Below are 25,146 nucleotides of genomic sequence, written 5' to 3'. Positions count from 1 at the left end.
AGCAAAACTAAAACCTTAAGTTACCAACAGATGCTGAGAAATCACGTCCAAGCATCCACAATATATGATTATTATTGAAAATTTTCATTTAAAATCTTATTTTAGTTACTTCTTATTAGTCTTAACTCTATGAGAGTTTAAAATTAATTATCCAACCTATTTTCTTGACAAATTTTGTAGCAGAGATAACATGAATTTATTTTAAAAGTAGGCTTATTTAGAATGCTGGCACTCTGGGAGGATGGCAGACTCCTGTCCAAAGGTTATCTCCCATATAATGAGTCCTACCGTGGGTGGTCCCTGCAAGACTTGGAAGGGGAAGGGGACCAGTGGAGAAAAGGGGAGGGGTCACAGGAGACACGGGAAATGGATGGGGTAGAAGAATTGGAAGGAGGGGAAAGGGGTCCCAAAGCCTGGGAAGGAGGAAAGTCCAGATACTATCTCAGGGGAGTGCGAGATAAGAGAAGATCATCAAGGAGGTTGGGGGAGGTAGGTTGAGGAAATTTAGCCAAGCACATGCAGCACTGTTTCCCGAAGTTCGGGTCTTAATTTAGAGTCATTAAGGCTTGGATGTAGGGGGCCTCAGACCATTTTTGTACCCACTGGCAGAAGAGGTTTAGTTGCATGGTGTTAAAGTTAGGAATTCTGTTGGCTGTCCAGATCTCCTGATTATCTAATTTATATTGTGGCCAGAAAAGTATTATTAGAGATGAGAGGTCAAAGTTGTCCAGTTCTTAAGAAGACAGCTGAGAGGAGAGTCTTGGGGAAAGAGGGGATACCTTCCATGACTGTGGGACTAGTAGCTCATGATAGCTGAATGGGAGATTGAGGGACATTTTCTTAAATCTCCAAAGGGTTCCTCCAGCTCTGGATTATGGACTGAACCCATGTTTACTGTGTACCTGAGAGTGAGGGAACAAGAGAAAATGATTGACCATTAGCTATGAGGGTGTCCCCTGAGCTACTAAGGCCATAGGTCATGGACCTAGCCTGTGAAATTCCTGGTACCCCACGGATGTCCTAAAGCATATCCACTTACCGACTGATGCCCCAGAGAGTCACTGGAGGTGCTTCCCTGGAAGATCAGATAGAATGCAAAAGTAGGGGAGCTAGGGAGCAAGAGGCTAAAGGGGAGTCTCACGCTGTTCAGTCTTGGGAGTCTCTTTTGGAGAATAGGTCTGACTTTTGATTCCACTGGAGAGTAGCCCCAGCCGGGAAACATCAGATCCTGCCTAACCCGTGGGTGATCCACAAGAGACTCATGGAGAGGAGGGGAGGGAGACCTACTAGCATGTGTGGATTCTCCCTGGACAAGCTGCCACTGCCAACTGTGTCACACATTGAAGAGTAGATCTTGGAATGGATACAGCCACCAGGGAAGAATCTTGGTGGGGACAGGAGCGAGTTGGTCCCGGTACAGGTCATCAAATGTTGTGGCTGCTCACTCACAGGTTGCAAAAGAATTCATGAGGATGGTAGAAATACAGAAGTAAGATTTATTCAAGTAAGAGGAGGGTTGGCTGGGCAGGTATAGTGTCACCCTTACATTAGGGTCCATGCCAAAAATCACAAAAATTATTTTTAAAGTTCTATCATCTGACAATTTGATTAGGTTCTCCTACAAATTATTTCTGAAAGTATCAGAAACACTTTTGAAAGTTGACTTTCAAAAGAACTTCATTAGCTTTGTCATTAGGGTCATTCATTTTCCAAGTATCTAGAACATATATACCAAAAACCTTCCCAATTGACTGTCAATTATACCTGTTACTCTTTCACTTACAGGAACTTTCTATAACTTCATCTATATAGTTAGAAAAGGTGAATAAGATTGGAATATTGTAAGTTTAGTGTGCCTTTGTCAGTGTGATGCAATGCTTTTTAATCTTATGTATTCTTAAATGTTTTAGTCAGAAACTTAAGGGTTGCCAACTTCAGCTCATCTGTTTCATTTAATTAGTAAAATGGTCACTTTTAACCAAATTTGTGAAGTCAGTCCCCTTTGGCAAATCAATTAGTCAAATCAGAAAATCCTATTTTCCTATTTTTAGATTCAAACACTGGGTGTTAATATGCGTTGCTGAGACAGCTGTTTCACTTCTGAATTGTCCTTCTAAGAAAAATACATAGATAAGACATGAAACGTTGCCACACAACTTTTGTCTGATGAAATAAGGCCCTTTTGTTGCCAATATTTTGTACTAGGTTCTTTGTTTTGGTTTTGTGGGTGTCTCTCTCAGGAGCCATGCTTTATTTGGCATCAGTTGAAAAATAGAAGAGGCAGGGTCTTTACAAACCACTTTTTGCCTCTTTATTAGATACTATGTCTTATTACTGAACACAGCAACCTAGGCCAAAATGCTGATTTCTGACTCTGTGTTTCCATGCTTTGCCCTTAACAAAAATAGCTCTAAAACTGGGAAGACAGGAAACCTTATCAAAGCCTTGATTGAAGGAAACTTCACTAAAGAAATGTTCACTTCAGTGCTTTTTCAGGTTTTATATCTCAAGTCAGTGTAAGATTCATGGTGGAAAAAAGATATGCCTTTGTTTTTTGTTTTGTTTTGGTTTGGTTTTTTGGAATGGAACACGGCAGGGGGGGCCATTGTGAGGGGAGGTATATGTAAACCCAGTTTGAAGACTGGACATAAAGTGATAGCCTTACTCTAAGCTGGACTTAAATCCATTATATACTGGCCCTAACGATTCTTTTCATCAAAGTCTCCCTTGGCTGGTCTACCTGAGTCCCTCCTACACTATGGGCAGAGTAATAAAATGGTTAGTTAGAGGGCAATATAAAGCAAGCAATGATCTCAATCACAGGGCTCCAGTGTGGGAATTTTTGGAAGCTAAAAACGTAGATTTCTGAGTCTTTCTCATAGAGGTGATATGTGAGACCATGGAAGCCCATGAGTCTATAAAGAAAGGTGAGATATAAGGAGAAGGGACTTTGTGACTGTCCAGGCCAAAGTGTGCTGTGTTTATGTTACTGGGTTGCAGTAATAGTCCTCGGCTCTTTGTCTTCTCAAGGGAAAGAATTCATTTAAGAGACAGCATTTTGTGGAGGATAGTAAGAAATGTATTAGTAAAGGCAGATACATTCTAAGATGGAGAGTGGACCAATCCCAAGAGGGGGAAAGGCCTCTCCTCACACTTTATGAAGGCTTTTATTTCTAAGGGTAGAATTGCTTCCCCCTCTCTCTTCTCTTTATCTCTCTCTCCTGCTGAGGTGCCCTGTCCTCCCTTTTGGTTCTCAAGGCAGTTTCTGCCAATTTTCTTTTTATGATTTGTTTGAGAAGCTCACTAAAATGGCCCTGATAAGCAGAAAGTATACTCTGATAAGCAGGGTGTCTTCCTTCCTTTTCTGGCTTCTAAAAACACATGACTTTTATTTAGGGGCATGTGTTCCAATAAGGCATTGGTGCACTAAATGAGGGCAGCTGTAAGATATCTGGACCCAAGTAGGAGTTGCAGAAAGGGGCTTTCTAAGTGGGGTTTGGTCTCTCTTCCTGCTCATTTCTGTCTATCTACCTACCCTATCATTTACACCATGGAGTAAGGACAACTTGAAGGTGAGTTGTATGTGATGAAGGCCTTCCTGTACACCTGTAATATTGTTATGATAGTTATTATAAGAAAAAAGGTAAGAACCAGGGTTAATTCATCTTTACATTTCTTGTGGTAGATTTGTGACTCAAACTACATAATTGGTTAGTTACCAATTTCCTCACAATCATACTTTCCAAGTCCTTTTCCTACACAAAGTCTCTGACAAAATTCAGCAATTCTTATAGACCCGAGGCTACAGAATCTTAGAGAATTTGTCTGTGGTGGCTGATGCCTAGAGAATCATCTCATGTGGAAAGAAATATCTATGCTGAATTCTTGCTACTAAGTGAAAAAATTATATGCATGAAAATTTCATTAACATTAGAATATAAAAGCAAAATGAAAACACCTAAATGTCTAAATATATTTAAGAGACTAAATTATGGTACATGTGAAGTGAGTGTAACCTATGCCTCTGGGATAGAAGCTTTATTTATGAAAGCTTCAGAGAAATTTGTTCTAACAGGAAGTCTTCTATTAAAGAAGGGTTTTGATAATAATAAAATAATACTTAACCAAGTTTGAACTATTCACTGTGCTCCAGATACTGTTTTAAGCACTTACTCATTTAACCTTCACAGTAACTCTAAGGACAAGTAAGTATTATTAAGATTCCCATTTTAGGGCCGGCCGAGTGGCGCGATGGTTAAGAACTCGCTTGGGATGCCAGAGGGCCCCGGTTCGGATCCCACATATGAGGGCCAGTGACACTGCCCTCCACAGCTAACGACAGCTCAACCTGGAGCTGGGCTGCCATGAGTCGCCAGCGACGGCATGGGCTGCAGTCCCTGTGGCAGTGGATTGCCATGGGCTACCGTATGTAGCCAGCAGCCAGCGTGAGCGGCCAGCAGCCACAGTGAGCGGCCGTCCAGAAGCCGGCGACTGATCTGCCTCGCCAGGGAAGAGCGCAATGATGGTGCTAACTTGGGCCAGTGAAGCAACGTCCTCCACAACTAGACTGAAGAACAAAAAAACGACAGCAACTTGTCTGTTCCCCTTCCCCCAATTCCCCAGCACTGTTCCCATACCCCCAATTCCCCAATAAAAATCTTAAAAAAAAAAAAAAGATTCCCATTTTACAGATGGGAAACCAAGGCACATGAAGGTTAAGTAATTTGCCAAAGAAAACCTACTTAGTCAGTGGCAGAGTTTGAATTTTATTAGATTCTGGTTGTAGAAACTACACTATCTAGCACAATGCCTTAGAAGACTTCCCACATATTTTGGTTAAGATCTGTACCCTATAGGATCTCTCTCTCATTTTAAAAAATCTATGTGCCTTCATTTTGTTTTGTTTTGTTTTGTGGGCACTAAAAACATTAAAGCAATACTGACAGTAATTACAGAATTAAAAGGAAAAGTATCTTTCCTTTTCCACATTTTGTTCCAGGTCCATATACATTCATAATTGCTATAAGCTTATAGTCATAGGAAAGATCAAATGTTGCTCCCTGCTTTTCCTACTTATTTTATTTCAAATGTTTTTATTTTGCTACATTGTCTTCATAATAATCATTCTAATAGTTGTAAAATGCTCTAATAAGTTGATGTTCCATAATTTATTGAGACCGTCTTCTCTTGGTGTGTGTGTGTGTGTGTGTGTGTGTGTGTGTGTGTGTGTGTGTGTGTGTGATATAGGAAATAACATTTCTGTGAACATGTCATACATTATTTCTTTTCCTTTTTCTGGGTTAATTCTTAAGGATAAATCCCCAGGAGTGAGCTTACTAGACAAAGGATAAGAAGATTTTTGTTGCTTGCAAAATTAAAGTCCAGTTACTTTTCAAATAGGTAGTTGTATGTGGTCATCAGTAATGTGATGTGCTGTCTATTTCTCCACAATCTCACAAGTTTGGTGTATTTTAATGAAAAATCCTTTTGCAGATTGTACCTCCACTTAATTAAATTATGTGTATTTAATAGCTAACAGCTCTGGCTATTACATAGTATATCTTGTATTCATTGTGTTTAGGTGTGTTTTGCTGGGGAAAAAAAAGGACAAATTAAATTATAAGTGAACTGTCTTTGTCTTACCCTAAGGATTTAAGTTGTACAGTTGATGTAAAAACAAATGAAATTTTTTTAACAAAAATGCTGATTGTGGCTATTAGCTTAGAGTATGAATAATTCCTGCAATTCTTGGCAGACTATGATTAGAAACTTTTACCTACCCCTGTACCATGATAAAGATATATTTTTGCTTTCTTCAGCACTAAGGTTAAAGTAGCTAACTTTGTTGCTCTGTCATTGTGTAAGTTTATTCTTTTTTTTTTTCTTTTTTTTTCCTAGCTGAGCCATCCTGCCACCTGTTGGCAGCTCAGCAGCAACTGTGGCTCAGACCACTGTGGCTCAGAGCTCACATTCTTGAGTGAGCTCTAAACAACTGAGCCACTCAGCTGGCCCTAAATTTATTCTTATCATGAGGAAATCTCTGAAGAAGGCTTGAAACTAAAGACCATTTTACAAAACATGTATAGATTAGTGAATAAACAAAAGAAATTTAAGGCAGTGAGATCACTCCATTTCTTCATTTGCAGTAGATTTTTGTTCAAGAAACCTAAAGTCAGGGGATGGCTGAGAAAGGTGAAGGGATTAGGCGTCCTAATCAGTATAAATGGGTAGTCATTTCATAATCAGTATAATGGGGAATATAATCAATAATTTTGTAAAAACTATGTATGGTGTCAGATGGATGCTAAACATCTTCAGGGGGATCACTTTATAAATTATATAAATGCCTAACCACTGTGCTGTACACCTGAAACTAACATAAAATAATATTGAATGTGAACTATAATTAAATATACTATATATATATATAGCCACAGGATGTAAAGTATAGCATAGTTAGTATAGTCAGTGGTATTATAATAGTGTGTGTGGTATCAGATGGGTAGCAGACTTGTTGGATTTATCATTTTGTGAGGTGTGTAAATGTCTAATCATTATCTTGTTCTGTATACCTGAAATGAAAAACAAAACAAAACAAAGCAAACAAACAAACCAAAGTCGTTTTCTTTGTGGATTAGTTTGTCCAGCACTGTATTTTTTGCAAGCTGGCAGTTAAAGAAATCAGGTCACTATCAGAGTCCAAAATAAATTTTAAAAATCTTATACTCCTTTATTCATTATACAAATATACACTGAGCACTTTTCTTCTACTGGTGATCAATTATACAATACAGAAATGGATGGCCCTGCCTTCATAGAACTTATGGCATGGCTGGGGGCTGTCAAAGAAAATCAAAGCTGGATGCCAGTTAAAGGTGGTAAGGGAGACTGTTCAGCACTGCTGTGTTGAGGGAGAGAGCTCAATGTAAGCTGAGCTTAACTGTCAAAACAAAAGGTAGGAGATCTTTTAAACGCTGGGGTGTGCTAAAGGAAAGCCATTAATGGATGTTAAGAGGGGTGTTGGTCTATGTGATTTGGCCACCTGGTTTAATTGTGCTTATCAGGAGGAGAAACAAACTTCTCATATCTTTAGAACTGGAGGTAGTTTTACAAATTGGAGCAAGGCACACTCAGAAGTTAGGGTTTTACCCTCCCTCAGGAACTAGGAGATAGGACAAGTATCTCTTTGGATGTCTGCATTTCAAAGAGATGGCTTCCAGGTCCTTGAGGAGATATTTCTGGGTGGTAGAAGATTTACATCTCAAAGGGTAGGGAAAGGATTTATAATTGTAAGCTTTCTAAAGTACATGCTCTAAGAAAAGGGAAGTCAGAGGTCTATAGTCAGGTTTTGGCTGGAAAAAAACAATAAATTTGATGGCATTGAGTTTGCTTGTTGGGGAAGGTATTTTTAAGGGAGTTGAAGATGACATCCTAGGAGCAAGGCCTTTAGCTGATTAAAGCCATTCTAGTGTTTGTTTAAGTCTCTTAGTATTGAGATGGGGGTGGACGAAATTGTGTTGAAAATTGCACTTCTTATAGGCCTAGTTGAGAAGTGGATTAAGTTTGGTCAAGGAGAGAGTCTTTGTTAGGACACAACCAATTAAAAGAAGGCTTATTGTATCAACACCAGGAATGGTGGGCAGGTTGTACACTGCCCAACTCTAGGGGTGCCATTTACTTCACAGCCAATGTGAATGACTACCTACTCCTGAGTTGTGCAGTGCACAGCCTGCATGGCCATGAGCAGCAGTCTTGTGACCACACCTTCTCCAGTTGGTAGAAGAATTTCCAACTAATTCTCTTCAGTTCCACCTTGGTCAGTGGGAAAGGCCCTTTCTGCCCTATCCCCACCCTCGATGTGTAAGTCCCTCACTCTCATTTGAGGGGATGAATTGTTGGATTGTTTGTGGTCCACAGTGCTGGATAGACGGGTCCACACACTGAGCACAGCTCGGCCTCAGCTTCCTTCTGTCCTGTCCTTTGGACTCCAGGGAGAAAGTCTTTATTTACCTGCCCCATCTGAGACATTTCCAACCTCCGGCCTCCTCTTCTCCTTGGAGACTAACATCTCTACGAACAGACATTTTTGCACTCCTATGACTGGGGATCTTTCCAGTTTTTTTCCCCTTTAAGTGGGGAGAGTAAATTGAAGAACACAGGAAACACCTGGACCCGTACATCTAGATAAGCCTCTGACAAGGAGGCATTCTAAGATTTCTGATGGGAAAGCAAGGAAGCTCTGGGAGCAGATTGCAGGAACACATTGATATAGGGTTGTTTTGTGTGTGTGTCTGGGATTCGTGGTCTCGTAACACCGAAGAATGGAGAGACAGACCAGAGAGGCAAAGTTTGCAGAAAAGAACAGTTTATCAGAGCAAAGAGATAGAGCTCTCTAAAAGAGAGGGAGCATCCGAAATTGGAATGCCCGCAGAATAGGGTGGAGGGGGCGGGGAAGCTTCTGTTTACATGCTTTTCCTAGCCTATCTGGGGAGAAAACTGGTGCCTGTTTGGACAGGCCAGATTTATTATGTTGGCCATTTCAACCTGGAGGAGGCTTTTAAAAAAAATAATCTGGTTGCCTTAGAATGTATTTGGATAATCTGTGAAAATTATCTTTAAAGCTATGTCCATTTGGAGTCAGGGCTGAGGGCAGAGGTCTTGTTATTTCAATTGCCTCAGTGTGTGATTGATGTCTCTGGTTGGGAGGAGTTAATTATCTTTAAGGCTGTGACCATTTGGGGTCAGACTGAGGGCAGAGACCTTGGAGATATGTTTATATTTGCTCATCCTACCTGGGAATTTCTAACTGCCTAATTGTTACACTAACGTGTCTTATTCCCCACTCCGAAAATGAAAATGAAACCCTAACTGCCATTAGGAAGTGGGGGCTCTGACTGCTTCAGGCTGAGGGACGTAGAGAGGGACTGGCAGCCAGGGCTTGCCCAGAGGTCTATCTAAGGGTCCCCGGTAGATAAGTGGCTCCAGGTGTAGTTGTTGTGGTGGTTTAGGCCGACATAGCCAACTGGTGAGTGGTCTGTAAGCAGAGATGAATTGCAGGCAACAGTGTGAAGTGATTCCTATGAAAATGAATAAAATAAGAATGAGAAATGCTTCCTTAAGTCCTGTTAGGTCCTGTTAGGTTGGGAAGCCAGGATGTAAGGAAGGAAAGATCTAAGTTGAAGAATCCAGTTCTTTGTTTACTATTAGAAAATATGCTATGAATCTGTTGGAACTTATTTTCAATTAAGTGGGAATTATCAGTCAAGTTGAAACAACATAATCCTTTGAAACTTTCACACCCTTTGTTATGTTTGAGGAGCAGATAATCTATAGCAGCTCTGTTTTCAAGGATGGCTTCTCTAACGTGTCCTAATTCCTGCTCCATAGCATGGATGGCCTGTGAGGTTGTGTTAAGGGCTGTTGCCATTGCACAAGCTATGTGACTAATTTTTATATTTAAGGCTATGATCATAGCAGGTACTACAAGGAGAGATAAAGAAACATATTCAGCTGGAATAAATAAATGTATACCGCTGTTACAGCTGGGATCTAGAATGAGTTCTCTGCAATATCTAATCTGATGATGCTTTTGGGGAAGAAAAACAGTTAATCTGCCAAGGGAACAGGATCCCCCGGTGCTATAACATAAGAGTAGGCAGTCTTCTCACAGAGGAGAAACCATCTGGCTGATAATTTGACATGGGTATTAGCATAAATCACAGAAATAGTAGAGCTGCAATGAAGGCTATTACCAGTTGAAAGATTCAAACATTGGTTGGGATAGCTGGTGAAAATAACACATCGGTCCACTGGAGTTATAGTTTTAACTTGTAGAGAGAACATGCTTCTGTCCTTTTCTGTGGTGATGGGACCCCAGTTGTAAATATCAGAGTAAGATATGGGCTTATAAATGTATTGGAAGAAGGTATAATTTCTTATATGACTTAAGGGGGTGCAGACTCCAACTAGACGGGAGGTAAAAGTTTGTTCCACATAAGTTCTTCCTTTAAGGCAAAAGTCTGAGATATTCATAATGTGTTTAGCTAGGTAAACCCATATATTTTTATTTTTCTGAAAGGGAATAAGATCATCTGAAATTCCCTTTGGACAAACTGATAATACAAGTAAGCTCTAGTAGAGGTACATCTTTACTTATCTTGTACAACGGAAGAGGTGTTTGAGGTCCTCTAGGGGTTGACTGGAGTAGTTAGGACTTTCTGAGTTGGCACTTGTTTCTCCTTCATCTGTTTTTGGGGGTGTTTTTGTCCAAGGCTTGACTCGAGAGTAGTGAATCCAGGAGTCAAATTCTGGGACCTTTATTGCAGTGGGAGTAGAGAGAATTACAGTGTAAGGTCCTTTCCAAACTGGATCTAGGGCTGGAGATAAGAAAGGAAGAGATTTAATAAGAACTTTGTCTCCTGGGTTTTTGATCTACTCTGGCCTGGGCTTCAGATAATTGTTGAATAGCCTGCTGGAATTGAGCTAGAGAGGTTACATGTTGGGTTAATTCTATAACTTCTCAATTGATCAGGAGGCCATTGGTTAGAAAAGATCTCCCATATAATATTTCAAAAGGGCTTAGGCCACATCTGATGGGAGTGTTTCAAATGTGAAGGAGAGCTATAGGGAGTAAAGCTATTCAATCCTGACTGGTTTCTTGTGATAACTTTTAAAGGTGTCTCTTGATAATGTCATTGGTCTTTTCCACCCTGCCTGAGGATTGGGGTCTCCAGGCACAATGGAGGTGGTAATCAATTCCCAAGGCCTTAGATACACCATCAGTGACTGAGAACTTGAAGGAAGGTCTGTTGTCACTTTGAAGAGAACTGGAGAGGCCAAATCTAGGTATAATTTCCATGATGAGAAACTTTACTACTTCTAATGCCTTTTCTGTCCTGCAAGGAAAGGGTTCGACCCAATGAGTAAAGGTGTCTATCCATACTACGAGATATTTATATCCTTTGGCCTTGGGCATGTGAGTAAAGTCTAATTGCCAGACTTCCCCTAGACATTTGCCTTGTCTCTGTACCCCTATGGGTGTTTGAGGATGTGTTAGAGGATTGTTTTTGTGGCAAACTTCACAGGATGGAAGAATATGTTGTATAGTTTTCAGGAGATATCTTCCTGTGAATAATTTTTGGGTCATTTGTAAAATTTTGTCCCTTCCTAAATGGAAGGTTTGGTGAAGGGTTTTAAGAATTTTCCATTGATTGGCAGCTAGGAGGAGTAGGCGACCATCCTCTTCTCGTAGCCAACCTGTGGGTTGGGTGGTGTAGCCTCTCATTTCAGCCCAATCCTTTTCCTTTTGCGTATATTGGGGCTTAATCTGAGTTATGGATGCATCCCACACTAGAGGAGCTAGTAAGGGTTTGAGACCCACTTTAGCAGCACTTTTTGCTGCTTGGTCTGCTAATCTGTTGCCCTCAGAAACCTCATTGTCACCTCTTTGATGTCCCTTACAGTGCATGACAGCTATTTCCTGAGGAGAATATACTGCTTGAAGCAGTTTGTTGATCTCTTGGTGATATATGATGGGTGACTCTGTGGCTGTTAAGAAATCTCTTTCTTTCCAAATGCTGCCATGGGCATGTAATACTAAAAAGGCATATTTTGAATCAGTATATATATTGGCTCTCTTTTCTTTTTTTTTTTTTTTAAGCTGAGCCATCCTGCCACCTGTTGGTAGCTCAGCGGCAGCTCAGCTCAGGCCAGGCATTGAATCGCTGTTGCTCAGAGCTTGCACTTTTGAGTGAGCTCTTAACCAACTGAGCCACTCAGCTGGCCCTTGGCTCTCTCTTCTTTGCTCAGTTCTAGTACTTGGATGAGAGCTATTAGCTCAGCTAGCAGGGCACTCGTTCCAGTTGAAAGGCTTGCATTTTCTATGATATTATGTAAAGTAACTACAGCATATCCAGCCTTTCATATGCCATTTTCTATAAAAGAGCTTCCATCAGTGAAGAGCATCCAGTCTAGGTTGTCTAGGGGGGTTTCTTGTAAGTCCGCTCTAGCCGCATAGGTTTGCATTAAAACCTGCAAGCAATCAAGGGTTAATTCCTCCTCTGTCTCAGGGAGGAATGTAGCAGGATTAAGGGTGGAGCAAGTTCATATTTGGAGGATGGGACCTGCCAGGAAAAGGGCTTGATATCTTAGAAGGCAGCTGTCTGTAAGCCAATGACTATTATTAGTATTTAAAAGCCCTTGAATGTGGTGAGGGGCAAAAACAGTTAGGTCCTGCCCCATCGTAAGCAAGCTCGGAGACAAGCCAGCCAGCCACACGCTATGGGGTCTAGTTTCTTACTGAGATAGCCTACTGGCTGCTGTGAGGGTCCCCTGGGTTGTGTTAGGACTCCTAGAACCATTCCTTGTTTCTCTGTTATGTGAGTGAAAGAACTTCACCTTAGGAAGGCTTAAGGCTGGGGCACTTAACAGTCCTTGTTTTAAAAGGCTGAAAGCCCATTCAGTCTCTGGATTCCAAAGCAATAAATGGGTGTTTGCAGTTTGGGTCTCTTTGATTAAGTGATAAAGGGGACAAGCAATTTCTCTGTATCCCGTGATCCAGAGGGGACAGTAGCTGGTGATACCTAAAAATTTCCTTAGCTGCTTTAAGGTCTTAGGTAGGGAATATGTGGAAATGGGACAAATTCTGTCCTCTCCCAGGGCTCTGGTCCCTTCTGAGATAATTAGTCCAAGGTATTTAACAGAAGCCTGTCACATTTGGGCCTTGGCCCTGGAAACTTTGTAGCACTTAGAAGCCAGAAAGTTTAGAAGGGCAGTGGTGCCTAAGCTGATGAGGTCCTCTGATGAGGCACATAATAGGAGATCATCAACATATTGTAAGAGCGGACTGTCACTATAAGAGAAATCTGATAGGTCCTTAGAGAGAGCCTATCCAAATAGGTGGGGGCTTATCTCTAAATTCTTGTGGGAGGACCGTTTAGGTGAGCTGGGAACTCTGGTTTCTAGGATCCTCAAAGGCAAAGAGATATTGTGAGTCAGGGTGTACAGGTATGCAGAAAAAGGCATCCTTTAAATCTAAAACTGTGAACCATTTGGCAGTCTCAGGTATCTGGGCTAAAAGTGTGTAAGGATTTGGAACAATGTGGTGTATAGAAATAACTGTCTCATTAATTGCTTAGAGATCTTGAACTCGTCTCCATTCCCCATTTGATTTAGGAATACCTAAGATGCACCCATTTGCAAGGACTATTACATTTTCTAAGAAGGCCTTGTCATTTGAGGTTGTCAATGATTAGGATTAGTCCTTTTTGTGCCTCAGGTTTTAGAGGATATTGTTTTCGGCAAGGAAATAGAGTGGGGTCCCTGAGATGAATGTGGACTGGAGTGGCTGTTAAGACATGGCCAATTATTATTTTTTATAGCCCACACATCAGGATTGATGTTAGCTTCCATTATTGGGAGGCAATTGCGGATATTCCCAGGAGCTAGGAGAACAATAGTTCCTATTTCATTCATAATGTCTCTTCCCAATAAGGTAGCTGGGCTTTCTGGCATGACCAGGAAAGAGTGGGAGAACATTAAATCACCCCATAAACAGCCTAAGGGCTGTGAAAAGTATTTGGTAACCAGCCTGCCCATGACACCATGGACAGTAACATGTCAGTTGGAGGGGACCCTGGATTGGAGAGGAGGACAGAGAAGGTGGCCCCTGTATCAAGAAGGAAATAGATAGATTTTCCTTCTACTTCTAGGGTTACCCGGGGCTCAGGAGTCCCGATGATGAGATGGGACGTGGGAGCCACCATTAGAAGCCCTGGGTCTCTTCAGTCCTGTGTGGGAGTCTGGCTAGGAGTGGCTGGCCTCGGGGGTAGAGACCTCCGGGGACAGTCTGACTTCCAGTGATCCACTTTGCAGGCGGGACAGGGCCACAGAGGCTGGCCCCAGTCACTATGGGCATTCGTTTCCCCAGTGTCCTGACTGCCCACAGTGGTGACAGTTGGACTTTCCCTGGGTACCCTGTTAGGTTGTAGCCTGCAGGGTAGCCACCAACATTTTCACTTTTTTTTTCATTTTTCTCTTTTTCTCCTGGGCTGCCTCTTGATCCCAGTTGTAAAAGACAGTATTGGCTACCTTGAGTAATTGGTCCAAGGTGCCTTTGGGGCCAATAGCCAATTTTTGTACTTTCCTGTGGATATCTGAGGCAGCCTGAGTTATAAACTTGTCCTTGAAGTGGACTTGCCCTCCAAGGGAGTCTGGCTGGATGGGGGTGTATTGAGTTAAGGCCTCCCTGAGCCTTTCTAAAAAGGCCAAGGGATTTTTCTTCTGAAGCCGATTAATAGTGGACAGTTTTGTATAATTAATGAGCTTAGCCCTAGTTCTCCTTAGTCCCTCTAAGATGCATGCCAGAAAGTGTTTCCTCTGCCAATTTCCCAAAGATGTATTGGTATTTCATAGTGGATCATCTGTGGGGACTGCTTGCTTTCCTGTAGGGAAAGGTTATTGAACAGAGTCCTGTCTGGTCTGTTCATCATGATATGCTAGGAATAAATCATCCCCAAACTTTTCAGCAGCTTGTAGGGCTGTTTGTTTTTCGGAGCTAGTGAGAGTCTGAATTAAAATTAACATGATATCTTTCCAAGAGAGGTCAAAGACCTGGGTTAAGTTTTGGAAAGCATCTATATATTTGTCAGGGTCATCTGAAAACTTCCCTAAATCTCCCTTTATCTGTCTGAGATCTTGTAGAGAGAAAGGGACTTGAACCCTAGAGGGGCCAAATTCCACTGGCATATCCTGTAAGAGAAGGAGATTTGCTCTAGGCTGAGGGTGTTTATGTGTAAGAGATCCTGGATATGGAGGACAATTAAGGGGGGCCGGTACAAGAGCCAGCTATAGAGTTTTGGGATGAGTTTCTGGCTGTGTAATTTTTGTGGAAGCCTCTTCTGGGGAGGAAGATTCCACTGAATGTGTCTTAGGAGGGGTTTTCTTAAGAGGAGGGGGACAAGGGATTACAGCCAAAAGGGCTGAATCTACTTGACATTTCTTACAGAGGTCTGGGTTGTCCTGTAGGGCAAAAAAAAAAAAGCCTGTACATATGGAATTTCTGACCATTTGCTTTCCTGCCTACAAAACAGATCTAACTGTATAATAGTATTATAGTTAATACTTCCCTCTGGAGGCCAAGTTTCCTCATCTTCTAACTTGTATTGAGGCCACACTTCTGAACAAAAGAAGACCAAGCACTGCTTCTTCGGGGTTTGAGGGTCAAATTTGTCCCAATGTTTCAGGATGCAGTTCAGGGGGGTGAAGGCGCGTGAAGTCTGATTGCCCATCTGTGGGGGAGAGAGAAGAAAGGCGTCCCCTTGTAACTCACCTCTCAACAACCTATCCGGAGTATCCTCCAGACCCTGAGTGAGCTAGGGAATCCTCATGCCCAGTTCCAAGGCTGGGAGGGGGAACATAACCGTGTTAGGGACATCCGTGCTACCTAAGCTTCAACTATGTCCCCGAGTAAGTGCCTGTCCTGTTTCGTGTGTGACCCCACCTGAATGCTTGGCGCTGGCCTGTGGGCCAATAAAGGCAGTGGCCAATAATGGGGTGTTTTAAAGTGGAAGGGTGGATGCCTCGGCTTTGAGCATTACAGAAATTAATGGCATGGTCAATGTAATGATGCCCTTCTGTATAAAGATGTTTAAAAAGAGAGTATATGCTCAAAGTCTGTAGGGAAGGCGCATAGCATAAGTGAAGGGGCACAGAAAGGGCTCATACTACCAGAGTTGTAGGGAGGAGTACATAGAGACATTGGAAGCCCCAAAAGGCTTCAGATAAGGCCTGTTCCTTAAGATAAAATGAATCTGGAATATGCCAGCTTCTGCCTAGAACTCTGCCTGATGGCTTGCAATAGCACAGGTGCAAGAGGAAGGTGGCAAAATACTCAGGACCTCCAGAGTGGAGCCCTAGATGGACTCAGGCCACTAAACAGTCATTGGAGAATATGCAATGGGAAGAAAGGCTGCAAAAACAGCAGAGATGTAAAGTGGGAAATTCAGGACATTTCCAACTTCACTTTAAAGCTAAAAAGAGATCCCAATAGGATGCTAAGAGAGGGTAGGCTAAATGTCAGTAAATTTTATCCTGGACAACAAGGGATGTCCTATATAGGCAAAGTTCCATGTTCTTACCTTAACATGTCCTGAGGCTGGCATGGAGTGCTGAGGAGGTCTTACAGGGAAGGGACCCTGGACCAGTGTCTCAAGAGCTGAGGGCAGTGTCAGGATGAAATAAAGCAGCAGGATGAAGAGGATGTTCAGCCGGCATCCAGTCTCCACAGAAAGGAAACAGCAGCAGAGTAGCAGAGAGGGGAGGGAGAAGGAGAGCTATTGGCTGGCACCCATATGGGCAGTCGGGATGGGAGAAGACCCAGGGAGCCTTTGGAACACGTCACAGAGTCGCTGTGACCAGAGTTCCTCAGATGCATCCAAGAGTCATTCACCCCAACCTCGTGCTGTCCTCAGGCTCCCCTCTTCCCCGCAAGAGAGAAGGCAGTCAGGCTAAGGCCAGCATTCCTCCAACTCAGTTTTGGAGGGGATTAACCAGAGCCCTTCTGCTAAGCCTGTCCTTCGAGTCTTGAAGAATGGCAGCCGCACTTGTCGCTTTTAACTGACTGATGAAGGCCCATTGTTTGTGTGACAGAAAAAAATTGTTGAAGGCCCACGAGTGGGCAAGGCAAAATAGAAAGGTACAGATCATATTTACCTCTCCTGTTAATCCGGATGAGCCCCCAATTAATGATGCAGGTTGTTTTCTGTGTGTGTCCGGGATTCGTGGTCTCGTAACACCGAAGAATGGAGAGACGGACCAGAGAGGCAAAGTTTGCAGAAAAGAACAGTTTATCAGAGCAAAGAGATAGAGCTCTCTAAAAGAGAGGGAGCATCCGAAATTGGAATGCCCGCAGGATAGGGTGGAGGGGGCGGGGAAGCTTCTGTTTACATGCTTTTCCTAGCCTATCTGGGGAGAAAACTGGTGCCTGTTTGGACAGGTCAGATTTATTATGTTGGCCATTTCAGCCTGGAGGAGGCTTTAAAAAAAAATAATCTAGTTGCCTTAGAATGTAATTGGATAATCTGTGAAAATTATCTTTAAAGCTATGTCCATTTGGAGTCAGGGCTGAGGGTAGAGGTCTTGTTATTTCAATTGCCTCAGTGTGTGATTGATGTCTCTGATTGGGAGGAGTTAATTATCTTTAAGGCTTTGACCATTTGGGGTCAGACTGAGGGCAGAGACCTTGGAGATAGGTTTATATTTGCTCATCTTACCTGGGAACTTCTAACTGCCTAACTGTTACACTAACTAACCTATCTTAACATCAGCCTACCTGCAGCAGAGACACAGGCATCTTCCAGGAGGCATCTAGGTAGGCAGAAGAAAGCAAAATCTAGTGGAAAGGGAAGGGCTGGCTAAAAGGCCTACTATGCTTTTTTGGTCTTTTTTTCCCTTTTTTCTGCTTTCTATTGGATCAGTTACATTCCCCCCAGGAAGTAATGCGTTCTATTTCAATTCTTTCAGTGGTTAACTTTACATTTTTAAGAGGCAGAGTTAACTGATAAACAGTAAACTCAGTAATCTCTGTTTGGTCCTCTCATAACACAAAGGCCTTAAAATGCCCAGCTCCCTCTCCCCACTCCATATTTTGTACTGCTTTTATTTCCCTTGTTTCCTGAACTTCCAAGTCTGATCTTTTCTCATTTTTATAGTCAGTTCACATTTAAATTAACCAAAATGTTTGTCAGTTTCTTTGATTCATGTGGCATCTTAAATCCAACTTACTTCTAGTTTTAGTATCCTGGGTGCTAAAATATTCTTTAAGTCATTTAGAGTAGGAAAGTCTCTCAGTCTTTGTGATATCTGAAAGTCAACCTTTCCTCTTAAATTTCAGACTTGCTAAGTATATAATTCTAGGCTAACTGTTCTGTTTCCTTGGCACTTTGACTATATCATTATACTGTCTTACAGAGTCTTTTGCTGCTTAGGGAAAATGTGTCTAATTGCCATAACTTTTTAGATATCTTTCCTTTCTTTTTGGTAATTTTTAAAGTATTTCTCTTTTTTTAAAGATTTTTTATTGGGGAATTAGGGGATGGGAACAGCACTGGGGAATTGGAGGAAGAGGAACAGACAAGTTGCTGTCCTTTTGTTCTTCAGTCTAGTTGTGGAGGATGTCGCTTCACTGGCCCAAGTTGGCACCATCATTGTGCTCTTCCTGGGTGAGGCAGATCAGTCGCCGGCTTCTGGACGGCTGCTCACAGTGGCTGCTGGCCGCTCACGCTGGCTGCTGGCTCCACACGGCAGCCCATGGCAACCCACTGCAGCAGGGGCTGCAGCCTACGCCATTGCTGGCAACTCACGGCAGCCCAGCTCCAGGTTGAGCTGTTGTTCACCATCTTAGCTGTAGAGGGCAGTGTCACTGGCCCTCGTATGTGGGATCTAAACTGGGGTCCTCTGGCATCCCAAGTCAGCTCTTAACCAACGCGCCACTCGGCCGGCCCAAAGTGTTTCTCTTTTTATGTTTTACAGATTCATTGTGCACATCTGTGTAGATTTGTTTAATTTATTTTCTTTAAAACTTGCTGTGCTGCCTCAGTCTTAGGAATTCTATCATTCTTCATATCTGGAAACTTCCTCATCATTCCTTCAAACATCACCCCTTTCTCATGTTCTCTATTCTAAGTTTCTGGAACTCCTGTTAATATATAATGAAAATTTTCATTCTCTTTTCATAGTATTTAAAATCTCAAACATTCTAAATCTTTGCTTCCTACTGATACCCTCTAGGTGATCTCATATTTTTATTCCAAAAGATTAATTCTCTGAGGTCTGTTCTCCAAGCTGTCTATTGATTTCTCTATTTTGATGACTAGATATTTCATATGTAAAATTTCTTTGCATTTTTTGCTAATCAGCTTGGTTTTTTTCCATTGGGTCCTGTTATTGTCTTTTGATTCCTATTTCTTTATCTGAATAATTCAAGGTGACTTTTTTTAAAAAAACTGTTTCAGTTACAGTTGACATACAATATTGTATTAGTTTTAGGTTTACAATATAGTGATTAGACATTTATTTAACTTATGAAGTGACACAGTAACATTCTTAATTAAAATGCTGCCTCAGACCGTTTTATTATTTTTGGTTCTTGGAGTTCAAAGTCTCCCATTTTTTTCTTGCCGATCTGTCTTTCATGGCAGTTTTCTCTCACTGAGAGTCCCACAGGTCTGGGCCAGGGTGGCCTCCCAATTGGAGAGTTCACATTCAGCTCTCTGGGTCTCATGTGATTCACTAGTTTAGGACAATTTTTTTATGTCAATTTTTGTCTGGGGATGTGTATAGCTCTTTAGTACCCATGTAGTGTGAACACTGCCTCCGTCTCTATCAGTTGGTGAGGTCTGGGGCACATTTCTCTCAGGTAATTCCTATTATTCTTGGCCTCTTTGGAGGCACCATTTCCTTGGAATGGAGGGCAGTGTTTATTTCTTTTCTACTTAAGTACAAGTCAGTCCTCCAGAGCTTCCAGCTTCCAGCATGGAGCCCGGGATCGGGATTCATCAAAAGCTATGCTCTCAGAGGTTAATGCCTGTCTCCAGCTCTGAAACACCTGTGTCTGCCTGTGGCTTCAGCATTAGCCAAGTTGCTTCAGCTTTTAGTTTTCTCTTCATTTTTGGCACCTCTTTTGTATTGAGCTTGATTATATACACAGAATATCCTTACTTGGCATTTTTATATATCTGAAGCAAGTGGGGCAGCATTTAGAGTGGGAAGCAGGAGACCTTTCATGTCAGCTTAGCTTGCCCTGTGGCATGAGGACCCAAGTTGTCCTGTGAAGCCAGCACAGCACTGACATCAAATCTGCAAAACCTTCCTAATAATCTCATCCACAGTACTACTGTGATGAACAGTTTCAAGATGGCTCTGAGCACACTGGCCTATTACAATCTGTGCTTCCCTATCACTGCTGCTGACTCTGAAGCAGATGATTCCTCACAGCAAGTGTCCTCACTCAGTGACCATGTGCCTGTCACATTTGCCAGATACCATAGGAGTCACTGCTTCCTGAACAGCTCCTATTAGATTCTGGTCCTCTGCTGGTCATTTATTTTCCTTCTCAGAGATGTCAGGGCTCCTGACTACTCTGTAAAGCACTGTCACATTTATGAGGGAAACTCCCCCTATCTCCTGTCTCTTACAGATTGGAGCTAGCTATAAGGAGCCTCCTATCCACATATTTTTCTTCAATGTGAGAAGTTTTTGTTAGAAGGTGAGTTTGTAGCCAAGATACAACTCGGTAAAATTTGAGGGAGATGTGGAGAAGGAAAGCCAGGAGCATAAATGTCTTTCCACAAGTCTGCTGAGAAGGGTAGAAGGTAAATAGGTTATTTGAGCAAGAAGAATGTGGGAGAGGAGTAAACATATTTGAATGCTGAAGAAACAAAATGAGGCTAGAATTGCAGGAGAGTGAAAAGGTAAATAATAGGGCAAACTCACAGAAGAGGACAAGTCACAGGTATTCTGTCATGGGTGATCTGATGTGCACAGCCATGCGATGTCTCTATTTAAGGTCATGTATTCGATGTGTCAGAGCAAAAACTTTAAAGGCACAGTGCCACAGCTCTCACTTTGGGTTTTTCTCCAGAGGGATGGGCAGAGCAGAGAGCTATTTGAAATCACCATTCTTGACTTTTTACTTTATGGGACTGGTAGTTCCTGGCCTGGCTGGAAGGGCAGGGGAGGGAAAGGAAGGGAAAAAATGGGAGTTAGCCATCGATGGAATCTGATGTGGTACCTTCCTTAACCAAAAAATTTCTGCAACCTGCCAGACTGTCTGAAGTGGGAGACCTGGTAATCAGTAATCTTTTACTAGAGGAATTTCATAGGAGTTGAGGTGTCTATTGTCACTGCCCATAAAAGAACTTGCGGAGATTGGTCCTTGAATAGATACATTGTAATGGGATATGTTCTTGTCTGCTCAGGCGGCTGTGACAAAATACCGTAGACTGGATGGCTTAAACAACAGACATTTATTTCTCCCAATTCTGAGGCTGGAAAGTCCAAGATCAAGATTCAGTTCCTGGCGAAAGCCTTCTTCCTGGTTTGCACACTTCTTCCTTCTTGCTGTGTTCTCACATGGTGGAGAGAGAGGGATGGGGCTTTGATTTCATTCTCTTCTTCTTGTAAGGGCAGTAATCCCATCATGGATACCCCACTCTCATGACCTTATATAAATCCAATCACCTCCCAAATGCCTCAATTTCAAATACCACCATATTAAAGATTAGGGCTTCAATGTATGAATCTGGGGGAAATACAAACATTCAGGCCATGGCAGAGTGAGTGTAGGAAAACTTCCAAGGATTGAAGCCCTGGGACAGCTCTGGTATAATATTGTTGAGAGAGACCCAGGCCATCCAGAAGACAGAATTTGTGCTTGCTTGGGGGAGACTAATAAAGGACTCAAGAAGAGTTAATTAGGTGTGTGTGTGTGTGTGTGTGTGTGTGTGGTGTGCCAAAAGAAATGTATTTTAAAGATTTTATTGGGGAATTGGGGGAGGGAACAGCATTGTGGAATTGGGGAAGGGGAACAGGCAAGTTGCTGTTCTTTTTTATTCTTCAGTCTAGTTGTGGAGGACGTTGCTTCACTGGCCCATGTTGGTATTAACATTGCACTCTTCCCAGGTGAGGCAGATCAGTCACCGGCCACTGGACAGGCGCTCACGGCAGCTCATGGCAGCTCACGCTGGCTGCCGGCTGCTCACCCTGGCTGCCAGCCACTCATGGTAGCTTCTGGCAGCGCACTGCAGCTTCACTGCAGCCTACACCATGGCCGATGACTCACAGCAGCCCAGCTCCAGGTCGAGCTGTTGTTCACCATCTTAGCTGTAGAGGGCTCAGCGTCACTGGTCCACATGTGGTATCTGAACCGGGGCCCTGCTGCTCAGAGCTGGTGTTCCAAGCCAACTCTTAACCAACATGCCACGCGGCCAGCCCTGTATTCACATTTTAAGAAAGAAAAAAACTGTATTACAATTGTAATACTCAATATATACCTGCCGCCTTGCAGCTGCCAGCTCGAATGCTCCTGCGCACTGATCCTTTGAAGTCATAAGGGAGTGTCTTGGAATGCTAAGACACAAGGGAATGATCTTGGTAAACCTTCCTTATTGGGTGGTCTCGGAATGCTGAGGCCATCCTGGGGATCATATGTATGTAAATGTGCTTGATCACAATGAGTTTTGATGAAGCAGCTGCTGGTCTAATCGAATCAATTAACTGGGTATAGATATTCAAATTGACTTCTTTATGACAGTTGTAAATAAAAGTTATTCGCCCACCAGTATCAGGGCTGCTCTCTCGGTCTTCAGGAGACCCCTTGCCTGCAGAAACTTTACTTTTGACTCTTGTGATTTCTTAACCTGTCGCCACTCCTCCTCGAGTGTCTCAGCTCTTGTCACGCGGGATGTGATATATACTGATAACAATAGATGAATACAAGTCATGTGTATACATTTTTTGTTACCCCTGGTATATGTATATGTATATATATATATATATATATATATATATATATATACACACACATATATATGTATATATATATATAAATATACAAGTAAAATTAAAGAGGCTAAAGCAGATCAATAATATTACTAATATGAAAGGGCTATCTAAGAGAAAACAACTTTAAGGAATAAAAAAGCTGTCTAAAGGTCTAAGGTAATTATTATCATAAACAAATAACTTATTCAGGAAATCACATATTCTTGTAAACGTCCTGCATAATGTATATATGAAAAACTAGAAAAACTAGTATTGGGCTGTTTAACGCATATGTCAATTCTACTCCCCACTTTTCATTATTCTGTTGTTGTTGTTATTGTGAGTGTATGGGATCAGTCAGGCTCCCATCAGGAAATGATGACAAACTCAAAGTGGAAAATTTGAGGAGAATTTAATAAAGTGACTATTTACGAAAGTGTGGGCCATGTGTAGGAAACCACTTGGCAGTCAGGTAGGCATAGAAACTTGCCTGGGCTGAGTGAAGAGGGCCTCTTAAGAGGGGGTGAGGTGTGGAGCCAGTTCACAGCCCACAGTGAGAGAGGACAGTGAGATAATGGGAGGAAACAATCTGACCTCACACTTCTCCCTCTCTAATCACCTGTGTTGGCTGACCCCAACTGGAAGACTGAGGTAAAAGAGCCTCTTAATGCCTCCACCAGGTCAGGCCCCCAGGACCCCTGGTAGGAAGAGGTCGGTGTGACAGGAGAAGCAGATGGAAGATATCCTTCACATTTGGGTTTTTCATTAATTCATTCTTCCTGCTCTCTTTCAGTTCATATTGCTCTTTCCGCCCACCTAATTTTAAGAAATGTAAGAATTTAATTCTCAGTTCCTTTATTTACGTTTTTCTTGTTTCATAACAAAAGCAGATAAACTATATTATATTTAATTACCACTCCTGTATAGGATCTGACCTATCAGAATAGACACTGCCCTTGGAATTCCTGGAGGTGCTTTGCTGTATAAGCCCTTTTGCTTGGGAGGGTTGATGTTCCCAGGAGAGAGGCTCAGAGTGGTGCTATTTGCCAAATCTATACAGAAGTATTTCCATGTTTTAACAGTCAGATGGCCAAACCATTAAGTGCTGGCTAGATGACAATTTTATTTAATGCTACAGATTCTCCTTTTAAATTTGTATTTCTGTTTGTATTTCTTTGTATTTATAACAGCATTTTCATTGCTGCTAACTTTTTAAGTTTGTAATTGTAATTTAAAGCTCTTTTTAACTAAAAAGTTTTTTGGTCTCTTAGTTTTAATTGGTGTTTTTAAACTTCATATATATTATTACTATCTAGCTTAGGTGCTTTATGGTCAGAAAAAAATGTCATCTATACTCTTTCTGTAAATTTTTGTAATTTATCCAGTTTTTCTTTGTGGCCCTCAGATAATCAATTTTTGTAAATACTCCTCAAATATTAGAAAACAAAGTCTTTTATTTGATTGTCAAAATCTTGAAAGCTTATTTCAATACCTTTATTTTGGTCACTGCTGTCTCAGAGGACATGTAAGGATGGTGTGTGGGGATCCAGACGGGAGTGGAGTGGACAGAAACCACTGTAGATTTTTCAAAATATCTGATCCCCATGAAGGAGAAATGCTTGTCCAGTGTTTTATGAGAGTAGACTCAGGCCTGCTGAGTCAGAAGAGAAGACAGAATTGAAATTCACATGGGTCTGACTCTCATTTGTGTGATCTCAGTTTAATGAGATGATCTTCTGAGTCTGGTGAGAGGAGGCAGTTTTAAGGCCTTAAAGGTCTCAGCTATGGCAGTAGGCAGTCTGCTCAGCTTAATTTCAGTACTGCTGGCTTTTTCTATTTTTCCCAGGCCACAGTAACTGGAAGACATTGCCTGGCACTGCTTTCCAGGTGCTGTGTCAACCCAGAGGCATAGCTCTCCTAGTCTTCAGTAAAGAGACAAACATTATGCAATCTTAAAGTATCCTCGAACCACCATTCCAGGGAACCTTGTTCATAATTGGATTTTTTTTTGTAATTAAAGTTTATTGGGGTAACAATTGTTAGCAAAGTTACAAAGATTTCAGGTGTATAATTCTGTAATACATCATCATTGTAATCACATTGTGCGTTCATCACTCAGAGTCAGTTCTCTTTCCATCACCATATATTGATCCCCTTTACCTTCTTCTACCACCCCCCATGCTCCCTTACCCTCTGGTAACCACTAAACTATTGCTTGTGTCTATGAGTTTTGTTTCTTCATTTGTTTTTCTTGTTCTTTTGTTGTTTTCACTCTTATATACCACATATCAGTGAAATCACACGGTTCTCTACTTTTTCTGTCTGACTTATTTTGTGTAGCATTATAATCTCAAGATCCATCCATGTTATTGCAAATGGAACTATTTTGTCTTTTCTTGTGACAGGGTAGTATTCCATTGTGTATATATACCACAACTTCTTTATCCAATCATCTATTGAAGGGCATTTTGGTTGTTTCCGTGTCTTGGCCACCATAAATAAATCTGCAGTGAACATCAGAGTACATGTATTTTTTTTTTAAGATTTTTATTGGGGAATTGGGGGAAGGGGAACAGACAAGTTTCTGTTCTTTTGTTCTTCAGTCTA

This window comes from Hipposideros armiger, unplaced genomic scaffold (genome assembly GCF_001890085.2).
Source record: "Hipposideros armiger isolate ML-2016 unplaced genomic scaffold, ASM189008v1 scaffold_547, whole genome shotgun sequence".
Classification (NCBI taxonomy): domain Eukaryota; kingdom Metazoa; phylum Chordata; class Mammalia; order Chiroptera; family Hipposideridae; genus Hipposideros; species Hipposideros armiger.
Note: the sequence above shows the minus strand (reverse complement) of the source record.